At 37.6% G+C, this 9,500-nt stretch overlaps 1 long non-coding RNA gene across 1 annotated transcript in view; it reads left to right on the top strand.

Annotated features, from left to right (window-relative positions):
* The first annotated feature begins 700 nt into the window (after positions 1-700).
* The window catches only part of LOC137619197 (uncharacterized), a 36,103-nt gene continuing 27,303 nt past the window's right edge, over positions 701-9,500 (top strand). Inside the window, exons 1-2 of the long non-coding RNA XR_011039847.1 lie at positions 701-802; positions 3,234-3,452. This is a non-coding gene — a long non-coding RNA (uncharacterized lncRNA). The remainder of the gene's footprint in view (positions 803-3,233; positions 3,453-9,500) is intronic.

Here is a 9,500-nt window from a genome sequence, read left to right as displayed (position 1 = left end):
TAACTATGATTGAAAAATTGTATTAGCCATACGGTATAAGTTTACATTTATTTGCCTTTTTGCCTCGTTTTTCATTTAATCAATTACCTAGATACCTTACACAATTGAGCAATCATGAAATCTATGGGTTTATTTAGCTAAACATAGGCCTAGAAATGCAAAGTCATTAATTCATTGTATTATACTCGATAAAGTATCATGAAAAGTTTAGTTTAATTAAAATGAAATATAAATATTGACAAAGAAAGGTCCAATGTAATCTATCAAAGTCTACCATAAAACGTTTTCTTTAAAAGAATCAAAATGTTTAAAGTTCATTGCCAGACGTACGATAACAGATTGTTTCAAAATCCTAAATAACAAAATATCAGATTTCATCGATGAAAAAATTAATAGAATATGTATATTTTGCCTTTTATATTCGAATAAATATAATTGAAAAGCAATTCTATACCAAGTTTCGTATATTAGATTTTACATTTGTACGATAACAAGAATTTGTCAGAAGTACGATAACATATTGTTTCGAAATCCTAAATAACAAAATGTCATATTTCATTGATGCACAGTTAATATAAAATGTATATTTTACATTTTATATTAGAAATATCATAATTGACAAACATTTCTATACCGAGTTTCGTATATTAGTTTAGACATTGTACGATAGTTTCTCCTTTTATTCAATCAGCTGAGCTGCCTGACGATGTAAACAAACATGGCGGCCCGCTCGAATTACACACAAGTTAACTCTTCGATTTTCGTCAATTCTTCGTTAATTCCTCCTTTATCATCCACAAAAGTAAGTTTATATTGCAAATAAATTCCGTTATTTCTGTTTAGATTGAAGTAATTACGTTTTCTAATGTACAAGTTGATTTTATGACATGACCGGCTGAAGCCCCTAAGGTGACTCTAAGCAAGATTGGATTTATGACGTCCATTGGTCCACACCATCACCTATGATTAGTTATTACTTGTGCTTGATCATTTCATGCAATTTAAAGACATGACTAACCGAATGGAGGTGGCGAGTTCACAATATACTCTTGAATTCAATTTTCACATATATATATATCTAATTCGTATTGTGTACAATATCAATAAGGACATTGGAACTGGCATAATATAATATGTCTCTTGAAATACAGCATTTTGAGTCCCATGGCCTACTGTCGGCGGCTACTGTTAATGGAGATATAGAATTTAATAATGAAAACAAAATATCAGTTATAGAACATGCAGGTTTATTTTTACATTAACACAATTTTCCCAAAACTATTTCAATTAATAATTTAAACCGATAACCATGAATCGCTTGGTTATAGTAATCGAGGTAATCAAATCTTAAATTTCTACAATTGATAACGCCGAAATACTATCCCACGGGGCGGACACGGGTAGCGATACGTTCCGCTTGCCAGAACATTCGAGCAATGAAGTCATGTTTAACCACTAGCAAAGCGAGCTTGCGGCAGAGTAAAAAACGGTAGAATTATAGTTACGGACGGGACAACATTTTGAACAAAAAATAGATTTTCTTGTTGTGAATAATGTGATTTCAATGAATATGGCAATAATCTCAACAGCAAATAAACCAAAATCCTGTTAGACTGTCGAAGAAGAAGGATATTTTTTAGAAATTTAATGTTTTTTGATTCGCCGTGCGATTGCTTCGCTCTTGGAAAAAAAATAAAATGAAGCTCTTATGTAATGGCAAGCGGTACATGCTGAACTGTGCACGCTAAATCAATTGATTATTATTTCTTAGATAATGAAGTACAGTAATTATTTGCAGTGAAAATAAGTGTCATTTTCAAAGAAAACGGACAGTTTTCTATAGGAAACATAAGTTTATTGGGTAGAAAAGCTTTTTCCATCCGTATCTATAATGAAACCACAAAATCTAATAAATCATTAGCTTGCTCAAGTAAGGAGGTATTTGTAGTATTATGAAGACTCGTGAACGACTCCAATGAAAATGGGATGGAAAGTCACGTTTTCTATGCGTCCAGGATTCTGGGCAAACAAAAACTCCTGCGTTTCATTACTTTTACTTTGGTTTTGATTTTGACGACAGGTGTTTTATGAATACTAAGTTTAAAAGATTGAGATGATCATTGGGTGTGAACTTTAGTGTCCACATAATATTCTGCCTTTGAGTCAGACTTTTCTGATTTTCAAACACCGACGAGTCCTAAAAGAAGACTGTATTGGGAGACACAAGGTCTCCCTTCCCAGAAGAGTCCATAGTCCTTCTGTGTATGTTTTATGTCATTGATACTAATTTGTTTAAACTTGTTAGTTTCCGCAAATTATTGTCATAAAAACGTTCAAGACAATGGGGGCTTTTTCGGCTATACATTCCAAATGCGAAGAAAACATGGATTTCCATCCCATTTTCTAGACAATCATTTGAAGTGCTTAAAACAACCCTTACACGTACACCGAATAGTCTGGCGTGTTCCTTACACATTTTCCTCTTTCCTCATACACCTGACAACACTGACATTACTAAACAATTCTTCTTTGTTCAAGGGGTTAACTACTGCACTGTAATTGTTCAGTGGTAACTTTATTCTTGGTAAGGGTAAAAAAAACTCTTTAGCTATGGTAAGCAGCTCTTCTAGGAGGACACTCCAGACTCAAATCATTGTTCTCTAGTTTTGGGTAGTGCCATAGCCTCTGTACCATGGTTAAAAAATGTCTTTGGGTAGAGTGTTCTTGTTTGAGGGTACACTCAGACACACTATTCTATCTGTAAACTTATTTCCTTAACGCACTGGGCCATTTTCCCTGTTGCAGTTCTCATAGGGCTTATTGCATCCCGCTTTTCCGACTGTAGGTTAGCTAGTAATAATAATAGTAGGATAAAAGAATTATTCAAGAAAAGATTAAAACCTTTAAAATGGAACTGTACCCATTTATATCATGACCTTGGATAACTGAATATTTAAAAATGAAATTGTTACACATCCAGTAATTTAAACTTTTCCATATGATATTTATAGCAATGTATCTTATTACATATAAGACTAGATTATATTAGTGAATCTTTAGGAACGCCGATCTCATTTATAGGCATGTGGTATAGCTTGTGGTATAGATTCTGGTCATTTGACATTATCCTGGGGATTGGATACGGGATTTTCACACTTTCAGTTTATTTGTATGATTAACAAAGTGATGGTTTTATTACCAGCAGTTTTTAATTTTATTTATCCTTTTTTCAGATATCACAGTAACTTGGATTGTTTAAGTGATTCTCACCAGGCGATGTTCGACGGGGAGTTTGAAAATCTGAAGGCCATGAATGGGATGGGGATGGTGAGGTTCAGCATTCCACACACAGTCGTAGACAACCCCACTGGTGGAGCTGTGCTATGCATGGAATACTTTGACATGCGCATTTTGAATTGACGGAGGGGAATGCTCGGAAAAAAGTTAGCCAAGTGAGTATTTCCTGCGTTTGAAACTTGGATGTTTTCGTTATTTGTTCCGTAACTGGAATATAAACTTACGCTATTTATTTAGGGGTATTACTTTCTGTGTATCTGAAATGACGAGCCATTAGAATTTAGCGAGGGTTAACTACCCATACCGCTAGTTAGCGGGGGTAGGGGGATAGCTTGCTACCGCTTTCACTCACACACTGGTGATTTAGCTCACTTTGCTTTTGGCTCGGATGGTGTACGGTCATTGCCGTTCCTCATCCTTTATCATTATTTGGACTGCCATTAATTCTTTTTTGCTTTTTCTTTGTGTAAGTGTGTGTATGTATTGACTTCTGCGAACATTCGCACCTGCCCTGGACTCGATGGCTGGCCCTGCGGAACCTATATGTCAGGGGTGGAGACTGATCACCACACCCTTTGTCCCGTCTGCAGAGGTCAATGGTTTGATAGCAGCAACCAGTGTAGTGAGTGTTGGGAGTGGTCTGCCTCCCAGTGGGAGAGGTTTGGGCGATGGCGGAAGAAGAAGTCTAAGCGCGATATTTCTCCTTCGAAGAGGGAAAACCTAAGGCCTCTTCTTCCGTCTCCCGACCTTCCTCCGAAGCTCTTACGGTTCGGTCTTCTGAGAGACTGTCGAATAGTAGCGTAGACCCTTTTAATTTCAGCCAACCCCAGTCCTCGAGAGAGAGTGTTGCTTCCCCTAGCGAAGCTGCCCACCTCTCTCCCCCGGGTGAGGCTTTGTCTATGTCTTCTGTGTTACAGGTATGGTCGTCCTTGGGGCTTCCGGGTCTGCCCTCCAAGGACTCCTTGCTGCAGCTCATGCTTCAGGGTGCAAGTGTGTAGCCGTCCTCGTCGACTTAGGAGGTAGATTCTCTTGCGTTCGTCGACGTCTTGGTGTCTTCGGAGGACTGCCGCTGCTCATGGTTAGCTTGCTGATCCAACGGCCCCTAGAGGGCATCTCTGTCGCAGAGCTCGCACGCCGCTTTGCCTTAGAGGTCGTCCTTCACCATCAGTGTAAAGGCGCCTCGTCATCGTAGCCGTCCCCCGCAGAGTAGTCTCCGCTTCAGTCGTCTCTTGGCCCCTCTACCTTTGCCTGTTCCTGGACCTTCTCCCGACGATGCTGCTGCTAGTCCTCGGACTTCGGTCCTGGACCCTTCTGTAGATCGTTCGCGATCTTTGTCTGTGGATATTCGACCTTCCAAAGGGCACATCCCTGTTCCTGTGCTACCTACCAGCAGACCTGCCGACCTACCATCACCGTTCCTGTTCCCGGTACAGCCTCCTGAGGCCTAACCTAAGTGTGCAGCTGTGTGCCAACGCTCTTCAGCTCGCCAGCTCCCAGCAGTGCACCAGCGCTCACCAACATCTTGTCAGCGCCAGCCTGCTCCATCACGCTTTACAGAGTGCCCACGCTCTCCAGCTCGTCAGCGCTTTATAACGCTTCGGCGCGCGACTTCACCTGCTCGAACTCAGTGCCTTCCAGCGCGCCAACGATCACCGGCGCAACAGAGCTCCCCGAAACTTGAGCGCTCGCCAAAATCTCAGCGCTCGCACATGCAACTTTGATCTCCTGCTTACCAACGCTCTCCTATACGCCAATACCAGGATTCCCAAGGTAATGCCAAATCTATCAGGTGATAATCATGATCAGACATCAGCCATGAATGTAGAACACTGTAGACCAAAATGACATCAGATGATGTGGGACACAAGACAAACCAGATCATTATTTCTAATCTATTTTGCATATCTTGTATGGAGAGGGACTCACAAGAACCTGTTTTTAGTTTATGTAAGGACATTGAGACAACATGATTGTGGCTTGAGTTAATAAGTGTTTAAAGGTCGCTCATGAATGGCAGAGGCAAGGTATGGGACAATGTCCTAGAGGCTGACCATATACTCTTATGATCAGCACCCAGAACCCCTCTCCATCAACATATGATAAATCTCAGAATGTCTATATTCATTACTTGTTAAGGAACTGTATTGTTAATGTAATTGAATTCATATGTACAATGTAAATACATTTTTTCTGACTGCATGCAACTAATATTTTTAGTCTCTGTTTTGCTGTCAGTTGTACAGTAATCTATTATGAAAAGGAATTTATTCTTCTTCTTTGTTTCAAGTGATAAAAACTTTTGACGTTGGTTTGCAGTAAGACATTAGAGAATGAGGGACATCCACTTATCTTGAGACAAACGTTAAGCTACATGACATTTTGGGCCTGCATTCTTGTCTCTATTTTGCAAATAGAGGATTTAGAAGGACAGATGATATGGATATATAATTTGATTCTAGTAATTTTTTAGTAAAGGTTATGGATTGGTTGTGGTATGACATTAATCCCGCTTCAAGTTTGCCCTTTTGCCATGCCTGGGATATTGGTAGCGTGACATCTGAGTCTATCAAATATAAAAAGTATAAAGTGCCACAGTTTCAACCCTTAACTCTGTTGACAGCAGGGGAGATTGTTATTGCCAGTAAATGAAGTGAAATCATCACCATATGAATAAGTAGAGGAACAACTTAAAGTCTGCTGGGGATGGCTGTATCTTTGCTTGTTTCAGTAAGACAAGCGAAACAGGGAAACTATATTATGTTTAGACATAGGTGGAGTTAACCAGGGAACTGAGATGAAAATCTTAATTGTTGTTGCTGAGGGACCAGTTTATTAAGAGACGACCAAATAATTTCTTTAATGTCATCAACTGTCTTGGGTTGGAGTTCTCTTGCTCGATGGTACACTCGGCCCCACTATTCTATCTGATTTCTCTTCTTTTTGTTTTGTTAAAGTTTTTATAGTTTATATAGGAAATATTTATCTTAATGTTGTTACTGTTCTTAAAATATTTAATTTTTCTTTGTTTCCTTTCCTCACTGGGCTATTTTCCCTGTTAAGGTCCCTGGGCTTATAGCATCCTGCTTTTCCAACTAGAGTTGTAGCTTTGCAAATGATAATAGTAATAGTAGTAGTAGTAGTAGTGGCAAAAGTTTCAGTAGACAGTCGTTCTCTTGTTTCCTTTCCTCACTGGACTATTTTCCATGTTAGACCCCTTGGGCTTATAGCATTTTGCATTTCCAACTGGGACTGTAGCTTAGCTAATAATAATGATACTGATAATAATAATAATATTGCTTAAGGAATAAATTTTCTTCTCTAAGACTTACTATTATTGCAACAAAAGTTAACCATGAGTTTGAGATAAAGATTTGTCAATTACAAACTCATATCAGTAACATCATAAGCAATTATCTTTAGGATGATTTAAATCTTATATAAGTATTTGAAAAGAATGAGATTAGTTTATTGATTTTTTTTAAAGTATGTATGTTATTGGACCTTTTATTACTGGGACAGTCTTAGATTTGATGGCACATTTAATACATTATTGGATTATGAAAATCAGATGAATTATCAGAAGAGATGATTTGTGACAAACTTGATTTTATGAGGAATGATGATGATGATAATGAATTTCCAAATTTTCACCATCAATGATATGCTGTAACATCCATCCATATACCAAGGCACTTCCCCCAATTTTGGGGGGTAGCCGACACCAACAATGAAACAAAACAAAAAGGGGACCTCTACTCTCTATGTTCCTTCAGCCTAATCAGGGACTCAACCGAGTTCAGCTGGTACTGCTAGGGTACTGTAACATAAGATAAGATTAAAGAGGTAATGTTCACTTGTGTGTACTGTTAGAGGACACTCCAAATTTAAAAGTATCCTTCCAACTGGAGTGTCAGTGTTATTTCCTACAGCTGCCGATTCAACTATGTTCAGTTTAGACGGACAAACATCTAAATCCCCTTGAGACTCGCAAACTCGTCTGTACACTTGGCATTTTTATAAGTAGAGTTGACATCTTTTTATTCAAGTTCTTGAACTAGTGGATCATCCAACAGGGAATAGAAGCTCCTCTTGTTAAGCGTTGATAAAATTAGTAGAATTTCTCAGAAGGAGTTTTTTATATTGTATTTGATAAAGAAGACCATATAATGTACAGTGTATCAATATGACTAAGCTAACTCCCAATGCAAATTGGAAAAATTCTTTGATGTCCTGCAAAGGATCTTGCTATATAATTCACCCTGAGCTTCTCCCTTTGTATAGTACAGGGTCATCTTGCAAGAGGCTCTGCCAAGAAGCAGAAGTATTATTAACTTTTATAAAACATCAAAACTAAGTCTTCTGTCAAGAGTCAGTGAAGTTGGATCCACTGAACAAAGATAAAGTAATTTACAAACATCTAAGATGTTTTCAAAACTTTGATTGATGACCTTTGACGAGGTATCTTTGCATGTCGTTGCAAGTGAAAACTTTACTGCAACAAACAATTACTTATCGTGCGTTTGCAATAGCGAGTCATTTAAAATCCATGCTGAAACGTTACAGAGGTTGCCTAGCCTTGATAAGCAAGTTGTGGTTGCAGTCCAGTACATAACTCGTAAGATGAGAACACTTTGTATCGTTAACTATTAAAGAATGTTAAAATCTAAGAGTTTATATAAAGTAGGAGTCAAATTAAATTGTAGGCGATGAAAATTGGTGAGTTCTTGAGCGAAGATAAAAAGTGATTACACTTAGAACGACTTCACATGTCAGGTGAAACATCGTAATGCCCTGAATAATAACAAGTGCCACTTCTTCAAGGAGGGCACTTGAAATAGTGTAAATAACTGTGAAACCGACATTTCTTCCTTGTGGTAAAAGCTCTAATCAAAGAATATATATATATATAAAAACAACTTATTTTCTTTCCAGTAAAAGAACTGTAGACATAGCTATAAGAATTACTCATGTAGCTGATGATCCCTCGTCCAAATAATATTTTGGGGGCAACAGCAAGAATTGCACGTTTGTTTACATACAGTACTGTAATTCACCTGTTATAATAGGAGCTATGCCTTTTTTTTAGGTTGGTTTTGATAGATTTATTTTTACTTAATACTCACTTTTAAGATTTAAGTCTCAAAAGGCAATTCAATGGTCTCTATATGCTATTTGTAATAGAAGCATCAGTAAGACAATAGTAAACTATTGTTATAGATATCGAGGAGTACATTCTCTATTTCAAGTAGGTGACTTCTTGGGACACAGATAGTTCCGTTTTCATGACATGGAAAAAGTCATTCTTGATACTTCATAAACTTTAAAGGAATAATTTTGTCTCATAAAAAATCATAACATAACTTTGGAATTCACTTCAAGGTTCCAAACTCAGTAAACCAGACAAAGTTCCTGTGCAATGCTTAGACTCCGTATCATCATTGTCAAAGGGTTGTACTCTCACAAGTCGTGTCAACATCTTTGTACACAATTATTTACTATCTCCTTCAGCTGTATGATTCTGTTGATATCTGCTGAAGTTGTTTTTAGAAATGCATTTTCTTAATCTTGGTAAGAGTATCGCTTTGGTGTAAACAAGTCGCATAACAAACAATTGCCTAAGATAGACCAATCATAGTTGATTTTACTCTACAGTATTTGAGAATTACTAAAATTGAAGGATGATACCCAGTAGGTCATTAGATCTTCAAGACCATTTGAAACTTTCAATTGGATTGTATAAGTTGTTTAAGGGATATCCTGGTGACATCCTGCCTCCCACCCACACGGCCTCTTTCTTTTATCCCAACCTGTCTTCAAAATGGAAGGGACAATTTCCTCTCGGGATTTCAGTGAGGTTCTCAAGGAAATGCCAGAGGAGTAAATAAGTCTGTGCTTTGGACGATCGGATACTTTTCACACCTTGAGGCGTACTGTCGGAAGACTCTTGAGATGATAGCACCTCGTTAGTAGGATTTTTATCATGTTTGGAAACATCTCAAGAACTGGGGACTTCACATCAGTGCCAATGGTGTCGTGAAATCCTTTTTATACATAATAGAAAATAGTATTTATTTTTAGTAAAAGTAAAGTAAGAATCGTATTTACATAAGTATTTGTTTGGTACTGTATGGGTAAAGTAAGAATTGTGTTTTTATAAGTATTTACTTTTTATAAGTAAAGTAGGAGTCATGTATGCTGCAGGG

Source organism: Palaemon carinicauda, chromosome 25 (genome assembly GCF_036898095.1).
Source record: "Palaemon carinicauda isolate YSFRI2023 chromosome 25, ASM3689809v2, whole genome shotgun sequence".
Taxonomy (NCBI): domain Eukaryota; kingdom Metazoa; phylum Arthropoda; class Malacostraca; order Decapoda; family Palaemonidae; genus Palaemon; species Palaemon carinicauda.
The sequence above is the reverse complement of the archived record's forward strand: the minus strand, read 5'-3'. Positions and strand labels throughout refer to the sequence as shown.